Here is a 20,825-nt window from a genome sequence, read left to right on the forward strand (position 1 = left end):
TGAGAAATTGGCATATATATCTCTGTCCCATGGTGCAGATGTTGTCTTTCTATCTCTGAGAGAATACTGGACTCACCTGTCTTTGACATCTACTTTTCTCTTCTTCCCTCTCCTCCCTTGCCATCTCACCCCTTACTATACCATGCAGCCTGGTTACAGTGGTGAAAAAAATAGGGAAACTGAATCAAGACTTAAAACTTCTCAGCATAGGGGGACTCAAGATGGGGAAAGGGAATGTTGAATTTTTTTGTAAGTTTGAAGCTTTTTTTTTTTTAATTAAGCAGACATTTAAATTAATGAAATGGTGTTTCGTGACAAAATCCTGGTAATTAACAAATGTTTATGATTTTTTTCTTGGAATAGGGCAGGAACTGGGCAGAGATGTTTTCATAAATAAGCACATTAGGAACTTCTTTGTGCCCTAAATTTATCACAATAAAACTTTTGATTCTTTTATGATATTAGTACAACCCTTGACAAAATTAAAAAAATAGTTGTTAGTATTAATGCCTTTGCTTTTTACTCAAATACCATATCTCCTTACACTGACCATAGATAGGTTCTCATTAGTCCTTAAATTAATTTAATTGCCAAAATAATTTGGTTGCGGCAAAAGAAAAAGCAAACTCTGAATTTGACTATAAAAATGACTATTGAAAAAACATACATTTATCTTATTCATTGGTTCTAGCCATTGCTTCCAGATACATAAAAAAATGATACAGCTTCAAGAATTAACTTTTTAAACTTACTCAGGATTAATCACAAAATAAATTTTCTTTTACTGAGTTACCTCAAGTTTATGGCTCTCTTCCTTCAGCATCTGTGTTCTGGGTTTCTAAGAGTGTGCCTCCTGGAAGCTTTTAAATTAGCCAGACTGACCAAAATTGAAAGATGACACAGATGAGAGTGTTTTCTGACTCTTTATGAAATACTTTTAAGGGAAAAGAAAACAATAGATTCTGATGCTGAAGTTCATAATGAAGTCCAGCTCTGGATATTCCTACTTGTAGTTTAACAACAACCAAGTTCTCTGTGGGGTCATTTTAAGGTCATCCAATGTGGTGGCAAATAATTGAAATTCTTGGTCCTCAATTGGTAGAACTGATTGAAATGGATAAGAAAGGGTGGACTATTGGAGGAGGTGTATCATTGGGGATGGGGTTTGAGGTTTCCAAAGTCCATTTCATTACAGTTGTCTCTCTGTCTCTCTGTCTCTCTGTCTCTGTCTCTGTCTCTCTCTGTCTCTCTCTCTCTCCCTCTCTCCCTCTCTCCCTCTCTCCCTCTCTCTCTCTCCCTCTCTCCCTCTCTCCTCTCTCTCCCCCTCTCTCTCACTGTGTGTATATGTCTCTCTCTGCCTATCTCTGCTTTAGTCTTGTGGATCAAATGTAAGCTTCTCAGCTATTGCTCTGTTGACTCAACATCACGGCCTCCTGCCATATGACCTGCCCCAATGCTCATGAACTTTAACCCTCTGAAACTCTAAGCAAGTGTCCAAAACCCTCTTGTCTTCTACCAGTTTTCTTTTTTACAGCAATAAAAAAGTAACTAAGACATCCAAACAAAAGTGTACTTGAGGTTATGGATAACATGTGACTTTGAAGTCTAAGATATCCTTCTGCCTTCAAATGTGGGTGAAGTTTCTACTTGAACTGTTTGTAAGCGGTAGCACCAGTTTTGCTTTCTTTGGCATTGAAACTTTACTCATCCGAGGAAGATAAACAAGGAGCTATGAAAGACAAATACTAAATTCCAGAGGAGTGATGTGTGTGTAGGAAGGCACTAAAAATGTCTAAATGGTTTTTATGGCCTCATAAACACAAAGTCTTGGCAATGGCCTCTTATTTACTAGTAGCAAAATTATGCATCACCATACTAGGTACTGTGAATGGCCTGACTTTGTAGAACACTGGAATAAAAATAATACCTGATTGTGCAGATAGCAGGATAAAAACAATACTCGAGCTCCTAGCCCTGTGATTTTCTACAAATGTCTCAAGTTTCTTTCTTAGCCTTGGTTTATTTGCTCAACTGAAAAAAAAAGATGAACAGTGCTAGAGATATACAACTCATTTATCTGCTCAGGGAAAAAAGAAAGAAAAAAATCAAAATAAAAGCACAGCAAAACAAAGCAAATCTTACTCAGCTCTCTCTATATCCTTCCAGTCTTTCTCTTCAAAAATTGGTTCCAAGGCCACTTTTCCTCTACAAATATATAGGCTGTAGACTCTGGCATATAGTTGTACAACTCTTGGTCATCTTGAATTGCAAAGATAAAATACTGCCAAATATAATTGACATTAAAAATCAATATAAATTTAAATGAAGTTGGAATATTTTCTATATTTTTGTGAATTGTTGTTGACATTGTTTATTTCACTATTACTGTATCTTTTCATAGTATAAAATGCTGGTTTATAAGAAAATAAACCAATTTTTTATAATTTTTAAATGAAGTAGAAACTTATGGAAAGCTTCTTTGGAAAGTCATTTTGTCATGTGGAGTTTTGCTGGGGCAAACAAGTGGAGGAGAGATTTCCTGAATTGGACACAGGTGAAAAAGATGTTTTGCTAAGGTAAGCAAATGAAGGAACATATGATTCAGGATTCTTCTCTAACAACACACATGTACTGGCACCTTATATTATACAGCTGAAGTTCTGTTTGTTGCGACTCAATAGAGAGAAACACATACAAAAATACTTATATTGGTATTCTGGTGGCTTCTTGCCATTTCTGCAGACTTGGGCCAATTGGCAGAGTGATGTCAGCTGAGACAGACTCAAGTGGGAGCTTTGCTAACACAGACTCATGTGCTGAGGCAAGACACTATGGTGAAGCAAGGTACATGGAGAACATGTGATGTTTGAAGGAAGTATTAATAGGGCTCAATAACAGTAATGGGAGCTTCATAGCTAGCATTACAACACATCCTTGGCCTCAAGTCTTTGCTGATCTTCATTTACTTGAGAGGCATGACAGAGAACTTCTCCTGGCATCCCTGTTGGTCCTGGTTGCTCCTGCTGACTCATGCCGATTTGGTTGATGCCTGGCTGTTTCTGCTGGATTGTGCTGCCACTGCTGATTCTTTTTTGCTGAACTGATGCTGCTGAGCTAAACTGGTGGTATTTGCAAGTGAATCAAGCTGCATATACTGAATCCTGTGAGCTGAACTGCTGATTTCCTGACAACAGTTCCAAAGGACAATTTGTTCCTGATTTGTTCCAAAGGACAATTTCTAAATTGGTGAAGTTCCCCTGTGCCCTAATGATCTTTCTTTCCTACTACCTCTGATAGGTGGTGGGCTAGAAGGGTGGTTAAAGCGTTTAAGAATGCATAGTTAAAAGTAGTTCTTTGAAAAAAAATCAAAGCAACAGTTAAATATCGTCATTTTAGTAAAAGTAGTTTTATGGAAATGCAGGCAGATATGGAGTTTTTAAACTTTCCTACATTCATCTTTTCTATTGAAATCAATCTTGTCATGCTACAAACTCAAAGGATGTTCATAGGCAGTTCCTTATTCCCTTTGTAAGTCAATTTAAAGAGTCAAGAACCTAGGTCAATTGGGAAGCTCTGAGCTAGAAGCTGAAAACTAAGTGTATATAATCTTTAAGATAAACAGTAGATCAGGAAAATTGTTGATCTTATATTGTTTACTGTATTCCTTAAAAACTGACTGGCCATTTTAGCATAGGCCATTTTGTAAATCAGATTAAAAATCTAGGATTATTTCTATGTAATTAGGGATTAAGTGTGCATAAGTCATTAGCTTTCAGTTATAAAATCATACTTTTGAATTATGAGAGGTAACACAAAGTAATCTGCAATGCAGTAGGCTTTATGGCTAATAACTTTTTCTTTTTTGTATAACAATCTTTCCTAAAACTCTTATTTTCTTCTACAATATTTTCCCGATTCTAGTTTTTGTTATAGGGGAGATAAGATGCCTCAGAAATTTAACGTAGTTTTATTTCAAGTATAATTTATAGCTTTCTAAATGTCAGGACTGTAGTTTTAAGTTTCTATTGTAAGCTAGTATGTGTTGTGCTTGAATATTCAAATGCTGGCAAATTTAATTAGTGTTATATAGTTTATTTAAAGCTTGATTACATGGTAACTTATGAAACACAATCATAAGAATTTTAGAAGATGGAAATAAAATTATTTAGTTAGTTAATACTAACGAAAGTATTGCCAGTCCATTTGAAAGCATTCAAAAGGTATTGTAAATATTTATATTTTATGTAAATAAAATGTATTAATTCAAAATGAATTAAAATGCATTCAACAACTCAAAAACTAATATTTTAACTATAAGACTGTATGTATAATTATTTTACTAATTGAAACTGTGAACCAAAAAAATATTTTTATTACTTTTCAATTGATAAGTCGTAAAAAATATTCTGAGAGTGGTTTCCTTCCCCTACTTTCTTCCAGATTCCTTCCGGATCCCTATCCACCCTTCTTTCTTTCTAGCTTTGGAAAACAGGCAAAGAAAAAAACTTGTTACTTGTAGTTTTTGCTACCCTGCCTAAGCTCCAAGAACCACATGAGCTACCAGGTCCCACTCAGATTCCCTTGAATCCATGGATAAAAGGCACAAACACACACAGTTCAATTTCAACTTGCCTTTTGACACAATTGCTGGACTATTTTCTCACCTGGAGAAATGTGTGTCCTTATCAATATTCCTAGCTTTGCACCTCTTCACCTGCCCTAAAGTTTAGTTACTCAGTTACAAGTAGTCCAAACTAAACACTCCTGCACTGCCTGCCTGTAGGGGCGGCTTGTGTGGCTACTTCATTTGAGATCTCATGTGGCTGGTCACCTTTTCTCCCTCAGAAGCACTGTGTGAACGCTGTCTCTCCTCACCTTGTGTTTGACTGCTTTCCTCCAGGGACCCGGAAGTACTGCCTATTCCTTCTGCCCAGCAATTGGCCCATAGCTTCTTTTATGACAGATCAAGAACCAATTGGGGAACAAGACCTTAGAATCAGAACCACTCCTATACAAACCAGATTTTGAGAAAAGCTAAAAAAACATAAGGAAAACACATACATCCACACACCAAAACCCATTAAACAAATAAACAGACAGACAGATACAAAATTTGAACCCATAATATGCAAGCAAATTACCACCGAGAGAAAAAAGGCCCAAGCAGAGAAACATACGATTCAAAAAGAAAATCTCCAAAACACCATTGAGTTCATGTTGGCCATTGACTTATAGTCATGGAGTGTCTCTTGAGTGTGGTTTGGATACATAGTGAGACACCACTGGAGAAAGCAGAATTTTCCCTTGTGACCTTTGTGAGCAGTTATCAGTTGGAGATAGTTACTTGTTTAGGTATGGGAGATCGTGTCTACCGCTCCCATTCAGCTCTGGGAGTCCATCTGACTTGAGTCTATGCAGGCCCATTGCATGTTACCACAGTCTCTGTGAGTTCATTATGTGCATTAGTCCTGTGTAGTGTAAGATTCTTACTGTTTCTAAGAAAATTAATTGTCTTAACTGTGTTCCTAAATCAATTCCTTTTTTGATATTCACTTATTTCTGTAGATTTAGATAATTTATCTAATCATAAAATTCCATTCATCATATATTTTAATTTCAATTACCATAATAATATAAATAACTTTTATACTGTGTTAAAAATATATGATGCCTTCTCCTTTCTAAGAAAATTGGAAATAATTCTACCTGAAGACCCAGCTATACCACTCCTGGGAATATACTCAAAGACGCCCCACCATACCTCAAGAATAGGTGCTCCATTATGTTCATAGCAGCTTTATTCATAATAGCCAGAAACTGGAAAAAACCTAGATGTCCCATAACCCATGTTTGAATACAAAAATGTGGTTCATTTACACAATGGAATACTATTCAGCTATTAAAAGAAAGGACATCATGAATTTTGCAAGCAAGTCGATGGAACTAGAAAATACATCCTTAGTGAGGTAACCCAGACCCAAAACGACATGCATGGTGTGTACTCACTGATATTATCTGTGAAGTACATAATACCCATGATATACCCCAGAAACCTAAAAGAGGAAGGTTCAAGTGAGGATGCTTGAATGTCACGTAGAAGGATGAACAAAATAATCATAGGAGGCAGAATACAGGAGAGAACTGAAAGGGAGAGGGGAGGGAGAGTGGAATGGTGGAGCTGGATTATGTGTTTGGAGAGACAGAAGACTCAGTGCTAGGAGAATAAATGGAAATATGCAGTTGCTGGGGTTGTGGGGAGGGAGGAATCACTAGGATGTCCCAGAGACCTAGGATGGGGAGGCTCCCAGGAGTCCATGTGGATGCCCTTAGCTGAGTTACCTACCAGTGACAGCATGGAACCTGAAGAGGCCACCTTCTGTAACCAGGAAGGAACCCCAGTGAAGGGGACATGACACCAACCCGCTCATAAAAGTTTTGACGCCGATTTTTTCCAATCTAAAATAAATGCAGGGACAAAGGTGGAGCAACAAATAAAGGAATGGCCAACCAATAACCGGCCCAACTTGAGACCCATCCCATGGGCAAGCACCAATCCCTGACACTATCAATAAAACTCTGATAAGGGTGCAGACAGGAAACTAACATAACTGTCCTCGGAGAGGCTCTACCAGCAGCTGAGTGAAACAGATGTAGATACCCATGGCCAAACATTAGGTGAAGGTTCTCTGACTTTGAAGAGTTGGAGGAAGAATCGAAGGCCTTGAAGGGGATAGAACAGAGTCAACTAACCTTGACCCCTGGGAGTTCTCAGCAACTGAGCCATATCCCAGGACTTAAATAGCAGATGTGCAGCTTAGCCTCCATCAGGGTCCCCAAACACTAGAGCAGAGACTCTCTCTAAAGTTGTTATCTGACTAAGGTATCCATTCCCCAACAGACGTGCTTCATCTGGTCTGAGAGAGGATGTGCCTAATTCTCCAGACACTTGATCCACCAGGGTCGGGGAATACTCAGGGACTCCCATCATCTCACAGGAGAAGGGGAGGTTAGAGAGGGAGGGACTTTGTCTGGGAGGACTGCTATGGGGATGGGCAGTGTTTGGGATGTAAAATATAAATTAAAAAAAAGATGTCTTTTAGTTTAGCTAATCATGTGACAGAGTTCAAACACATAAATGACAATGGACACTACTGTGAAAGACAAGTGTGAGAGGTAGTCCATGGCTTTGCCAGGATGTTCTTCTGGGTAATATTTAACAATATGGCAATCATTTGGAATATTGGAGGGAAAACATGAGAAATTCTTTAAAAGGTAGCTAGAGGTTTGTACATATCACGTCTTGAAACTGAAAGTAATATGCACTAAAGACATAAACCTCTCCTACTTGTCATTATGTATCTAGATATATTTCATATGATACCTTAGAATATCAGACTGAAATTTGAGGATTCAAACCTGTTCAGGTGATCCAGAACCATATATATATTGCTAAGTATATAGTAGAGCTTGGGCCACCCCTAAAATATACAGTTTAAGCATGTTAAACATTTATATATTTAAAACGTTTTTATCATTATGTATTTAAGGTATTACTTGAAAATGATTGATTACAAGCAGACCAAGATACCAGAGTTAAATTGGATTATTTTCGATAACTCTGTCCTTAAAATTTTATGATTATTATGAAAGAATGATATTCTTGCTAGCATAAACCAGTCAAGTCAACAACTTGAATATACTTTTTTCTTTTGTATCTCTAATTTCATGAAACAAGAAAGGGAAAATAACTAGCCCATAAAGGAATGTAGACTTCTGCACAGACAGAAAAATCAAAGCCATACTTGATTCCCCTGCCTCTGTTTACAGTTTTCCAACATGTGGAAAACATTGACAAACATCAATATTCACAGCCAACTTTTCTTTTTTCTACCCTAGAAACTGTCAAAGCATTGTATTGTGCTAAATTCTACAAACACCTAAAGTTTCAGTCTCAGCGTCCATTTTTCAGTAAAGCAACATGTTTGTAACTCTCAAGAAGGTTACTGTGAATGGGAAGCTAATTAAAGCACTTAGCATTTTTCTAACATGGGCCAATCATCTAAAAAAAATTAGCTAGCAGCTAACTTTTATTTGTTCTATCTAGAACCTTTCCACGTGTTGTGGTCTGCTAAATTTTTATCCTGCTTTTAGTTTGCTCCTTGACTCAAGCCTTAGAATGAAACAAACGTGACAATAGTGTGTATGTCTGTATGTGTGTCTCTGTGTGTGCCTGTGTATGTGTCTCTGTGTGTATATCTGTATATCTGTGTGTCTGTATCTGCGTCTGTTTGTTTGTGTGGATTTATGAGGACACAGAAAAGTATCCAGAGATGTGAAGAAAGTGGGGAGAGGAAGTTTTTGTGGATGACATATCAGAAACACTAAGGGTTACTCTTAAATCCAAAGAAGTAACTTATCATTAAAGAAGTTCGTATGCTCTACATGAATGCTTACATAGATATTTACGGCTTAGTTTCAAGGTCAGGATAGATCATCGATCAGATCTCAGCTATCAAGCTGTTTATTTAACAATTTAAAAATTCCTTTGTTGGTAACAAAGCTGTGAGTTAGACATGATAGTTAAATCGGTGTTTTAACCAAAGGATCCTGAAGTTTCAATGTGAGAACTGTCTCCTATGGTAGTTAGTTCTTTACCAGATTGTGTAAGAGAAGCAATGCTGTGCAGCCTGGTACCCTTTATTTAACCAGACATTTTTTTTAAATGGTCTGACAATTTTAGCTGTCACATTTTTGTAAAGTCAACTCATATAAGGCTTCAAATCACTACCACCATAGACAGAAACGTGATTATGGAACTATGCCTTACATTTCTACTCTACTCCAATGCGTCTTCTTTCTTAGCTCCAAATCAAGAAACTGTCTATGTCCTCATTTGTGGTGAAAGTCTTGGCAGTGCTGCCTCAGGTGTACCTGACTGTACCTTGTCCTGCTAGGAAAACTCTAAACAAAAAGAGTAGCCATTTCTTATTATGGGGTAAAACAGTCAGTGTGTTCCCGAGTGTTAGTTTTCACTAATGTTGAGAGTGGCAAATCTGGAGCAATCAAATGGAGACTGATTAGCTCACGCATATTTGCTCCTTACATACATCTCAATAAACCAGCCCCCTCAACTCATCTCTGACCCAGAAAGTTTTATGCCTTTTAATAAAAGATGCATAAAATAGAAAACAGTTCCCCTTCTAAATATACAAGCATACATTCTTGCTATTTTTCAGAACATTGGATAATAGTCTCAAATAAAAGGAAGGGGAGTGTATTGTGAGCTAAAAATAAAGAACTCAGAATAAGCAATTATTGAAGCTGTTCTCTTTCTGGCCAGAAACAGCTGCAGGGTTAGAGGCTGTGCTAAGTCGTTCAAAATCTCTGAAATGTACTAAATCATCACAAGCAAGTCTTCATTTAAAACAAGTCACTTTAAGTTGCCAGAGGGGTATAGGCCCAGTATACTGAGCTCATTTGTATTCATAAAACCAAGACTTTATTGAAAAGGTCAACACTGTTTAAAAAGGATGTTTATGAGTGGATCCAACATATCTATAGCACATATTATTAATAAGCATGAGACAGCTTTAAGTAGATGTTGAAAATCTTTACCATATTATAGGCGTTTGGACTTTTACAATATTATGAGAAAATAATTACGTTCCAATACAAAAAAATCAAAACATTTTTTATGGATTAAAAACTCATCTAGAAACACTTCATAAGACATCACCTTGATGAAGCAGTGATATTTAAGCATATCTATAATAACTCCAGACAGTCTGGAAGTTATGTCAGGTAAATTAGTTCATGTGTATCTTAAACTATGTTCTTCTGAGAAAGTATAAAATGTTGATCAGGAGTGTATTACAATATTTAATCCCCAAACACAAAAGACCATAAGAAGTTATGGAAAATGGTAAGCAAAATGACACCATTAAGGTTGCTGTGGTTCCACAGCTTTTTCCCAAGACATGGAGGAACTGGGATGAATTAAAATCCAGCTGCTATTCACCCCCATCTGCAAACCTGAGCAAGAGATAGAGAGATAATGATTTTGATTTCCTGGGCAAGGGTAAACCACAAATCAAGGCTGTGAGATTAAACACAGATGAGCATGGTGCCCAGAGTGTCTCTTCCTTAAAGAGGAAACTGCTGTGATATTACATCATTTAAAAGTTGAGGTTCAATATATTTCCCCGTGCCAAGATAAGAATGATCAAAAGAATAATGTAGCTATTTCGAGGGCAGACGAGCATCGTGATCCTTTTGTATTAGTATTCGGAGAAACTTATTTTTGTACCTGTATTGTTTTAAATTGGATTTGTCAAAGAATAAAATGAAAATTCTTGGCTAATCATTTGGTCCCCACTATCTTTTCATCCCTTGCTTCCTTTTAACAATATTTTATTAATTATCTGAGAATGTAATATAATAAATATGTTTGTCTTAGGGACTTATTGCTGTGAAAGAGACACCAAGACCAAGGCAATTCTTAAAAAAGAAAACTTTTAATTGGGGCTAGCCTACCGTTTCAGATGTCAGGTAGGTTAGTGCATGTGTATCTTAAACTATGCTCTGCTAAGAAAATATAAAATATCTGTTGGGAGTGTATTACATTATCATCATTGTGAGAAGCTTGGCAGTATCCAGGCAGACTTGGTGCTGGACAAGGAACAGAAAATTCTACACCATAATTCACAAGCAACACAAAAAGACTAGTCACACTGAGTGTAGCTTGAGCATTTATAACCTCAAATCCTGCCTCCACAGTGACACACTTCCTCCAACAAGGCCATACCTTCTTTAACAAGGCTATACATCCTAATAGTGCCACTGCCTATGGGCCAAGCATTCAAACACTAGAGTCTAATGGTAGTAGTCTCATTTAAACCACCACAATAATTTTAAGATATTTACCCTGCTTCTCAACTACTCCTTTTCAACCAAGTTGCTAATTTCTTTTTCTTTCATTATTGAGTCCAGTTAGTGTTTCCCAGGTAGTCTTGGCACTAAGACCTGCCTAGATATGTGGTCTATGTACCAAGATTCCCATTATTAAACTGATTCTTTCTCTCAAACTCTATCAAATGACAATAGCTTATCAGCTAGTGCTGGGATTTCACACCAACTTTCCCTTACCCTATGATTGAACTCTGGCTGGAGCTTTCATAGCCATTACCCATGCTTTCATAAATGGTTTCAGTTCATATGTGTGACTGTGTATTATGTCTGGAAAACACTCTCCTTAATGATTCCAACCAACTCTGTCCATTTCCATCTTTATATACCTTCTGCTAAAACAATCTTTCAGACTCGGGAGAGAGATGTGATTTGTTTGTCTGATTTAAGACTGAACACCTTATAGCTTTTATTCTCTGTATGTTATTCAGTTGAGAGTTTGTATCTTAATTGGCAACTACTGCAAGGAGAATATTACGTGAGGAGGTTAATAGTGGCTCATATGAATGGGAAGAGCAATAAGTCATTAGGTATCATTTTGACACTATGTTTGTTTGGCAAAATAATAGTGTTTGCTTTTCCTTAGGGTCTATGACATATTTAGTCATAGGTTCTTGACTTACTTGGTAGTGTCAGATATGAGTCCCATCTCATAGAATAAGCCTTAGATTTAATTAGAAAGCAATTGTTTACCATTTGTGTCACTACTCCAGCTGTGGGCACATCTTGTCAAGCTAGCCATCGTTATGACTTTTAAGGTTCACAGTTGGGTGAGAATGGTGATTGATTTTTCCCTCTGGTTGCTTTCACAATGCTGTCTAGAATCATTAAATGTAGCCAGTGGGATGAAGCTTCCAAGTAAGTAACAGCTAAGTTTCTCTTTGTTCAATGACATGAGTATGTGATGTCTTCATCAATAAGGTCTTATTGTCAAGTTTTAAAAGTAAGCATCTCTCATAGTGTGCAATTCATCTATTTAAATTATTTATTTTCTTTTGATTTAATGTGGTAGATCATGTGTATCAGGAAATTCATCCATTTTTTTAAAAAGATTTTTTCAGTTTAGTGGAGTACACATTTTCAAAATATGTCCTTATGAATCTTGGAACGTCCTCAGAGTTTGTTGTAATGTTTTGATGTTCGTTGCTAGTTGAATTAACTTGTGGTTTTTCTGTTTTTATTTGGCTAATTTGGCTAAAGATTTGCCAATCTTGTTCATCTGTTCAGAGAACCAACTTTTGTTTCAATGGTTCTTTGGATTATTGGTGGTTTTCATGTTCATTATGTAAATTTAAATCCTGACTTTGGTAATGTGTTTGTCTGCTTTTTGGGGGTGTTGTTTTGAATAGTATTTGTTGTTTTGCTACGGCCTGAGGTACACAGTAAGTTATTAATGTGTGATACCTACAGTTTGATGCTTTTAGCTTAGGCACTTAGAGCTATATATTTTCTTTTCAGGACTCACTTTCCTGTGTTTCATAACTTGTGGTAAACTCATGTTTTCATTTGTATTCAATTCTAAGGATTTTAAATTTTTTGTGCATTTTCCCCTTGACCCAATTTTTATTCCACAGTATCTTAGTATGTTTACTTCTTTGTGTTTGTATATTTTCTGGCATTTTTGTTGTTGATATCTGTCTTTATTATTTTTGTCAGGTAATATCATAAAATTAATTCAGTTTCCCTTTCTGAGACTTTCTTCATATTCTAAATGTGTCCAATTTTGAGAATGTTCCAGGGACTGCTGAAAAAGTGTATTTTTTACTGTTTGTGTAGGATGTCCTAGAAATGTCTGTTAGACCCATTTGATGTATTATGTTCTTTAACTCCAAAGTTTTTCTATTTAGTTTTTGTCTAAATGACCTGTCTACTTGTCAGAGTGGATCATAGAAGTTTCTCACATTCACTGTGTTGGATCAGTTTGTGTTGTTAGAACACATAGTGTTTATTTTATGAAACTGGGAGCACCTGTGTTTGCTAAATAAATGTTCAAATTTGTAACATTCTTTCAGGAGACATTTTCTTTAATGAGTCAGAAATGGTTTTTCCTACTTTTTGATAACACTTCTTTTGATTTCTATTTTGTAGAATATTAGAGTAAATAGTTATTCCTGCTAGGTTCTCTGTTGGCTTGAAATACACTTTCCTTTCATCTTACAATGATGTCTATCATGATGGTGTGCATGTTTCTTGGGGGCATCAAAGAGGTGAATTCTGTTTTATAATCTCATCTATTCATTTATGTTTTCTTGTTGTGGAATTGAGACTGTTGATAGTGAGAATAATATTGGATAATTTATTAATTCCTATTAATTTTTTTATTGTGGTGTTGTGTTCTTAGAACTTTTTGGGTTAACTCTTCTGGTATTAAATATTCCTTGTATCTTTTTGTGCATATTGAGCCTTCTTTTCAGACTGAAGTATTTCTTCTAGTGTTTTCTATAAACTTTAACTTTTATATTTCTGGCCAGACTCTACTTTATATAGGTGCCAGGTGGAGCGATGGTGACCAATAGTCAGGTAGAAGAAAATTAGGTTGAGGTCTCCTTGCTTCTTAATCTGCTCTATGGGCCTTTACACTATGCTGTCAGAAACTATTAGGGTTAATTTTTGCCTCTTTGCTTTTGCTCATGTTAATTCTGCTTAGAATTGCTGCGATAAATATTAAATAAGGAACTCCATCTCACACTATTGCTGGAACCCGCAGGCCACATGGCATCTGCAGGGATTTTCATCTCAGTCAGGTAGACTCAGCAGACTCTCTGACCCAGAGTTCTCAAAATATCTCCATCCTACTAAGTTCCCAATTTCCATCCCACGCTACCAACAGCTACTCTCTGGGCCCTGCTGCAATTTTGCCACCATAGTTAGCCTCAGTCAACAGCCATCCATCTAGCTCCAAAGGCAGGTCACTGCCATGCCAGTTCCATACAGAGACTGTCTATCTCAAGGCTCTCTTGCATCGGACTCTGCTCACGTTCTTTTTTTTTTTTTTTTCCGGAGCTGGGGACCGAAGCTAGGCAAGTGCTCTACCACTGAGCCAAATCCCCAACCCCTCTGCTCACGTTCTAAGCAACCAGTAAAATGAAAACTCTTGAAGCTTGTAAGTTATCAATTAGATTTATATCAGTAAATTCTCACTGCACAAAACGTCCACATAATAAACTCAGTGCCAATTAATACTGATATAAATTGCCCATCGAGATAAGACAAATTGTCCTGTAATTATCCATCCCTTATAAGATTTCCATAACTACATGGGACTATTTAAAGGCATGGGGGCAGGTCATCCCTCTCATCCTTCATCTTCATTTCTCCCCCTTTATCTCTCTGGTCTCTCAAAAACTCTGTTCCCACCTTTTTATCTCACTGCCCAATCACAGGCCTTGCCTTATCTTGTGCCAGCTCTCACCTGCATATAGACACCAATTCATATTTCAACTTTTCTGTCTAATTAAAAAGAAAATAAAGAACTTTTCTCTCAAATGTAAGCTAAGCACAACTATTACCATTCTGTAATTTATAAAGTATAAGATATACCTAACACCTAGTCCATCATTTTTGTCAATTCAATAGAACACTCTGTTATTTATCTTAAGAAAGGCTGAAAATCCATATGTTATGTCTTGGATAGCTTGTATACCATCTGTTCAATTGAATATGTTTTCTCAATGTTAAATAGCCTGGGTAGGTTATGATACTATAATTAGTCTTCAACCCCAACAGAAATCTGAGAATGACCAATACTATCTGAAAATATAGAAAACCTAACATGGCTTCCAGAACTGAGACAAGTTGTAGAGACAACTGCCTACCTATACAATCCCCTGTTAGCAGCACATAAGAGCATCAATCTTCAGCCTTCTGGCCCAGGATCCTTATAACACAAAATTTTGAAGGACTGATTATTCTGACTTGGCAGAGATTACCAGTCAACTATTCTGTATAATGTATCCTTTTCTGTACAATATTTTGATTGTAGATGAAGTAGGTAATTTCTGCCTAGTGGCTACCTAACCACCATGTAATATCTCAATTTCTTCTTTGAATCATTTCTTTGAAGAGGAGCTGCTAGGAGCAGGCACGTCTCAACAACAAAAGAATAAATAACTTATTTATTTATATTTGGATTTCTGACAATTTTGAAAACCATCTATCTATGTAAATTAATCTGGACTATTGTTCCTTAACTACTATTAGCTATTTCTAATAAATTATGTTGAAAACACCCTAACAGTGAACTCAGAGCCATGAATTTGCTATCTGCTTGATCATCCCACATAAGTTTATCATAGCAGTTATAGGGCTGGGCCTAAGCCTTGTATTCTTAAATGTGTTGTATCAGCATGATGTCTATATGAGAGTAACAAAATCAATCCCAATTTTATATCAGTAAGAAATTCATACTAATTAAAACCTTAAATTTGTATCAAATAAATTCTGTACCAATGTAAAAGATTATAATTTCAACTTAGTAACAAATATAAGGATATATATCAAATGAGATTATGGCTGTACAATCAATTCTGGTTATTTTCTTCCTGTTAATTTATGACCATTTCTAAATTCCCCAGAAAGACAACATTAGAATAACCACCTTCAGCCCCAAAGTCCAGGACATTGGGACAACGACTCTTCATAACTTCTTCAGGCTGAATATGGGCATTGAGATATTTTGAAGGTGAGGGGTAGGGAAAATGAGGAAATTGGATAGGCCATAAGAAGGCCATACAAATAGTTATTATAGTCTCTGATGTCTGTCCTGACTGGATCCGGCTGAAAGTCCCTGAGATCAGGAGTTAAAGCAGGTCAGTTCAGATGTCTGATCATGAGACTCACCAAAGCAGTACATTCTGTTATATATAAATCTCAAAACAAAATTGTAGTATCATCAAGGTATCGATGATACCTTGATATCTTATAGCTATTGATAGTCTGTGTTGAGTTTACAGACTGGTTAGGACGAAATTATGTTCTTTTTTTTTTCTTTATTCTCTTGAATCTAGTTCTTCCAGGAATACCCTCTATCAAATCTGATCCACATAGCTCTGGAAGGTGCCCAGCGTCTAATCACCCTTTCTAAAAGTGCAAAGAAAAAACCTCTTTCCCAAATCAATATATCCTTTAGTCAGCAACCAGAAAAGTTTATATCTTGTATTTTCTCCCAGAGAAATAATATCACAAAACTCAAAATCATACCCATTTTGAAAATTATAACAATCCAAAAACAAATGAAGTAAACTAAAACACTGTATGAGCCTAGTTTTAGGCCTTTTAAAATTTGTCATGACAGGATTAAAAACCCAAAATTCCTGTGGAGCCCATGTTCAGAGAATATGATATATTCTGTGGACTTTACTATATGATCTTTAAAGTAAAGTAAACTAATACCTGCCTTTAGGGAGTAGCAGCTTTTATCTACTATGTCCTGTGCTTGGAGCATAGCATTTTCCCCTGTACTAGTTGTGAACTGTGGGCAGAATTTCTCATGTGACTCGGGAAAAAATCTGTATTCTCTCCTTACTATAAAAACAATTTAAACATACTTCTATTAATACCTGTTAGTAAGAATCAGGCAGCTTATCAAACCAGGCTTTTAATTCAAAATTCCTGTGGAGCCCACGTTAGAAAGAATATGAGTGTCCTGTAAGACTTATTAGAGCATTATATATTTATAGGATCTGTCTGCTAAGCTCTCTACCTGGAGCCTCAGACCTCTCCTCACTAGCACTATCGTCTGTTATGCACTCAGTCTGGTGCTGCAGCCTTCTATTTTTTCTATCTTAGTTCCAAATTGTGGGCGAAATTCCCCATGTGATTTGGACAAAGTCTGTATATAAATCTATTATAAAAGCAGATAAACCAGTCTTTGAATTAAACCGCACTCCTATCACAACAGGCGGCCTCAGAGACCTCTGTTTCTTTGTTTCAAGGTTCCTGAGTTGGAGTCTACATGACTTGTCTCTGTGCCATCCCTCTCTCACTTAGAAAATAAAACTCCAACGCTTAGGCTGATAATTTTAAAGTTTCAGTGGGTCTTTGCCTAACACTTTGGGTGCCACCCGTAGCAGTAAATATTAAATATAAAAACTCCATCTCATGCTAGCGACAGCACTGGCAGGACACATGGCGCCAGCAGTCTCATTCAGCCAGCCAGACTCCGCAGACTCTCTGGCCCAGAGCTCTCAAAACCTGACTCTCTAAGTTGCCAATTTCCATCCCACACTGACACCAGCTACTCTCTGGGCCCTACAGCGATCTTGCTGCCATGGCCAGCTCCATGTAGTGGCTGCCTATCTCGCAGTTCTCTGGTCGCATTCCCTGCATCTGCCCCCTGTGGCTACAGTCACAATTCCCAGTATCCCGACAAAAATCAAAGGCTTTTAATTATCGATTAGACTTATATCAGTAAATTCTCACTGCACAAAACGTCCACACAATAAATCCAGAGCCAGTTAAGACTGATGTAAACTGCACACCTAGATATGACAGATTGTCCTGGAATTATCCATCCCTTATAAGATTTTCATAGCTACCCGTAGCTATTTAAAGCCAAACGGGGGTGGGGGGTGGGGGGATTATCCTTCTCCTCCTCCATCTTCATTCTCTTTTCTTCCCTTATCTCTCCAGCTTTTCTCCAAAACTGCACCCGCGACGTGTCCTGACTCTACAGATGTCCGCTTTAGGAATCGCAACAGGATCTGAAGTATGACTAAGGACCTCAGGAACTACACCGAAGCCACACAGTGAAGTAGGGACTGCCTTCATTTAGACCCAGCAGCTCCATGTAGCCATGGCTGACAACTTCCCGGAATACATGTGCCGCCCGGACATTGACTCTGCGACCATCATGGCCTGCAACACTGGCATCATTTGTACCATTGGCCCTGCTTACGGATCTGTGGAGATGCTGAAGGAGATGATTAAGTCTGAGAAGAATGTGGCTCGGCTGAATTTCTCTCATGGAACCTCTGAATACCATGCAGAGACCATCAAGAATGTTCGTGCAGCCACAGAAAGCTTTGCATCTGATCTCATGCTCTACGGTCCCATTGTGGTGGCTCTGGACACAAAGGAACCTGAGATCCGGATTGGACTCATCAAGGGCAGCGGCACTGCATAGGTGGAGCTGAAGGAGGGAGCCACTCCGAAGATTACCTTGGACAACGCCTACATGGAGAAGTGTGACGAGAACATCCTGTGGCTGGACTATAAGAACATCTGCAAGGTGGTGGAGGTGGGCAGCAAGACCTACGTGGACGATGGGCTCATCTCACTGCAGGTGAAGGAGAAAGGTGCTGACTACTTGATGACAGAGGTGGAGAATGGTGGCTCCTTGGGCAGCAAGAAGGGTGTGAACCTGCCTGGTACTGCTGTGGACCTCCCTGACCAGCTAGAAAAGGACATTCAGGACCTGAAGTTTGGGGTGGAGCAGGATGTGGACATGGTGTTTGCGTCTTCCATCCGCAAGGCAGTCAATGTGCATGAGGTTAGGAAGGTTCTGGGAGAGAAGGGCAAGGACATTAAGGTCATCAGCAAAATCATGAAGAACCATGAAGGTGTCTGCAGGTTTGATGAGATTTTGGAGACCAGTGATGGGATCATGGTATCTTGTGGTGACCTGGGCCTTGAGATTCCTGCAGAGAAAGTCTTCCTGGCTCAGAAGACGATGATCACACAATGCAACCGAGCTGGGAAGCAGATCATCTGCACCACACAGATGCTGGAGAACATGATCAAGAAGCCACACTCCACCCGTGCTGAAGGCCGTGATGAGGCCAATGCAGTCCTAGATGGAGCAGGCTACAGCGTGCTGCCTGGACAAACAGCCAAAGAGGACTATCCTCTGGAGGCTGTTCGCATGCAGCATCTGATTGCCCAAGAGGCAGACATTGCCATTTACCACTTGCAGCTATTCGAGGAACTCCGCTGCCTGGTGCCTATTACCAGTGACCCCACAGAAGCTGCTGCTGTGAGCGCCGTGGAGGCCTCCGTCAGGTGCCGCAGTGGGACTATTATCCTGCTCACTAAGTCTGGCACGAGTGCTCACCAAGTGGCCTGGTACCGCCTTCGGACTTCTATCATTGCTGTGATGCGCAATCTCCCGACGGCTCGCCAGGCCCACTTGTACCGTGGCATCTTCTCTGTGCTGTGTAAGGATGCCTATATAGGATGCCTGGGTTGAGGATGTTGACCTTCGTGTAAACTTGGCCATGAATGTTGGCAAAGCCTGAGGCTTCTTCAAGAAGGGAGATGTGGTCATTGTGCTGACTGGGTGGCACCCTGGCTCTGGCTTCACCAACACCATATGTGTGTGTAGTACCTGTCTGTACTTTGACGACCCTTTGGAGCTCCTCTTCTATGCCCTGTCCCTTCCCCTCCCCTATCCTATCCATTAGGCCAGCAACGCTTGTAGTGCTCTCTGGGCCGTAGTGTGGTGCCTGTAGGCTGGGACAACAGGGGAAATTAATGCCTCTGAAACATGCAATAGAGTCCAGCTATTTTTCATGGCCCTATATGAGCCAGGGGTGAAGGAGGAATGCAGGATTGGAAACCCTCTGACTTTATCACAGAAGGGCAGCCTCATCTCTGTGTTCTTTGCTCCTATAGAAAGTGTTCCAGAGAATTCCTAGCCCTGGTCTGGAATCAGGAGACAGCAGGAGCAGGAGCTGAGGGCCTAGGGGCTCAGGGTTCCAGTGTAGATGACTTTTGGCCCTGGCCCTGTCTTGCTTTCCTAACAGCTTTGGCCTCTCTCCTCCTCCTTGTGCACTCCACTGCTGTCACTGCAGACACTCAACTTTCTATCTTGCATTCTGCAGCGTCTCCAGGCCTGTTGCTATAGTGCCCACAGGCACTATAAACAATAAACAGCAATAAACAGCTGTCAGTGAGCATCAGCTGAAGAAAAAAAGAAAGGTAGGAAGGAAGGAAGGAAGGAAGGAAGGAAGGAAGGAAGGAAAGTAACAGCCTCAAGGCATCTCAAATCTTCCTGACAATTCATAACATAATTATTGTCTGATTTTTAAAAATTGTCTAGCCCCAAGCCCATGCCCACTGGGTCCCCCAGCAATCCCAGCAGCCTCAAGGTCTGCCCTGTCCCCTCTGTGGTCCATCTTCCTATCCACACTTTTTTTTTTTTGTTCTGCAATCTCAGAGGTCTCCAGCTATTACGGACCACCAAGTGAGACTCCTACCCCAATTCACTACCTGCCAAACCCTCTGAACAAAACCAGTAGCCATGAGTTCTGACCTGACCCCTCTGCAAGCCATTTCTTGGGCTACAGCTCCGCCTGCATCCCTTTAGGCCTGCTGCCTCCCTGGAATAACTGGTGATACCCGCAAGTACCAAGGCATTGCTCTCTGGATCCTCCAGCAAGCCCAGTATCTACAAGGTCTGCCCTGTAACCTCTGTACTCCCTTTTCCAGTCTATACCTCTACCTGTAATCCCAGAGACCTACAACCCCCAATGATTACCAGCTCTGTCTGCATCCCTGGAAACCTGCTGCCACCAAGGACAACTAGCTCTACCTGCAATCCTATCAGGCATGTTTCCATCATGGACTAACAGACAGGCCAATTCTAGGGTCAATCAGTCCTATGCTAAAGTCTTATGCTAAAGGCAAGCATAAGAATACATCAGCAAAAGCTAGGGCAATATGGCACAACCAGAACCTAACTATCCTACTATAGAAAGCCTGAATAACTTAACACACCTGAATTGCAAGAACACACTTGAAATTTAATTTTATGAAGATGATAGAGACTTTTAAAGATGAGACAAATAAATCTCTTAAAGAAATACAGGAAAATACAACCAAACAGGTGAAGGAAATGAGTTAATACAAATAAATACTTGAAA

The 20,825-nt window shown here is 38.9% G+C and overlaps 1 pseudogene; it reads left to right on the forward strand.

Annotated features, from left to right (window-relative positions):
• The first annotated feature begins 11,776 nt into the window (after nt 1-11,776).
• Nucleotides 11,777-19,364, forward strand: LOC116904449 (annotated as a pseudogene).
• The last annotated feature ends 1,461 nt before the right edge of the window (nt 19,365-20,825 follow it).

Source organism: Rattus rattus, chromosome 6, assembly GCF_011064425.1.
Source record: "Rattus rattus isolate New Zealand chromosome 6, Rrattus_CSIRO_v1, whole genome shotgun sequence".
Classification (NCBI taxonomy): domain Eukaryota; kingdom Metazoa; phylum Chordata; class Mammalia; order Rodentia; family Muridae; genus Rattus; species Rattus rattus.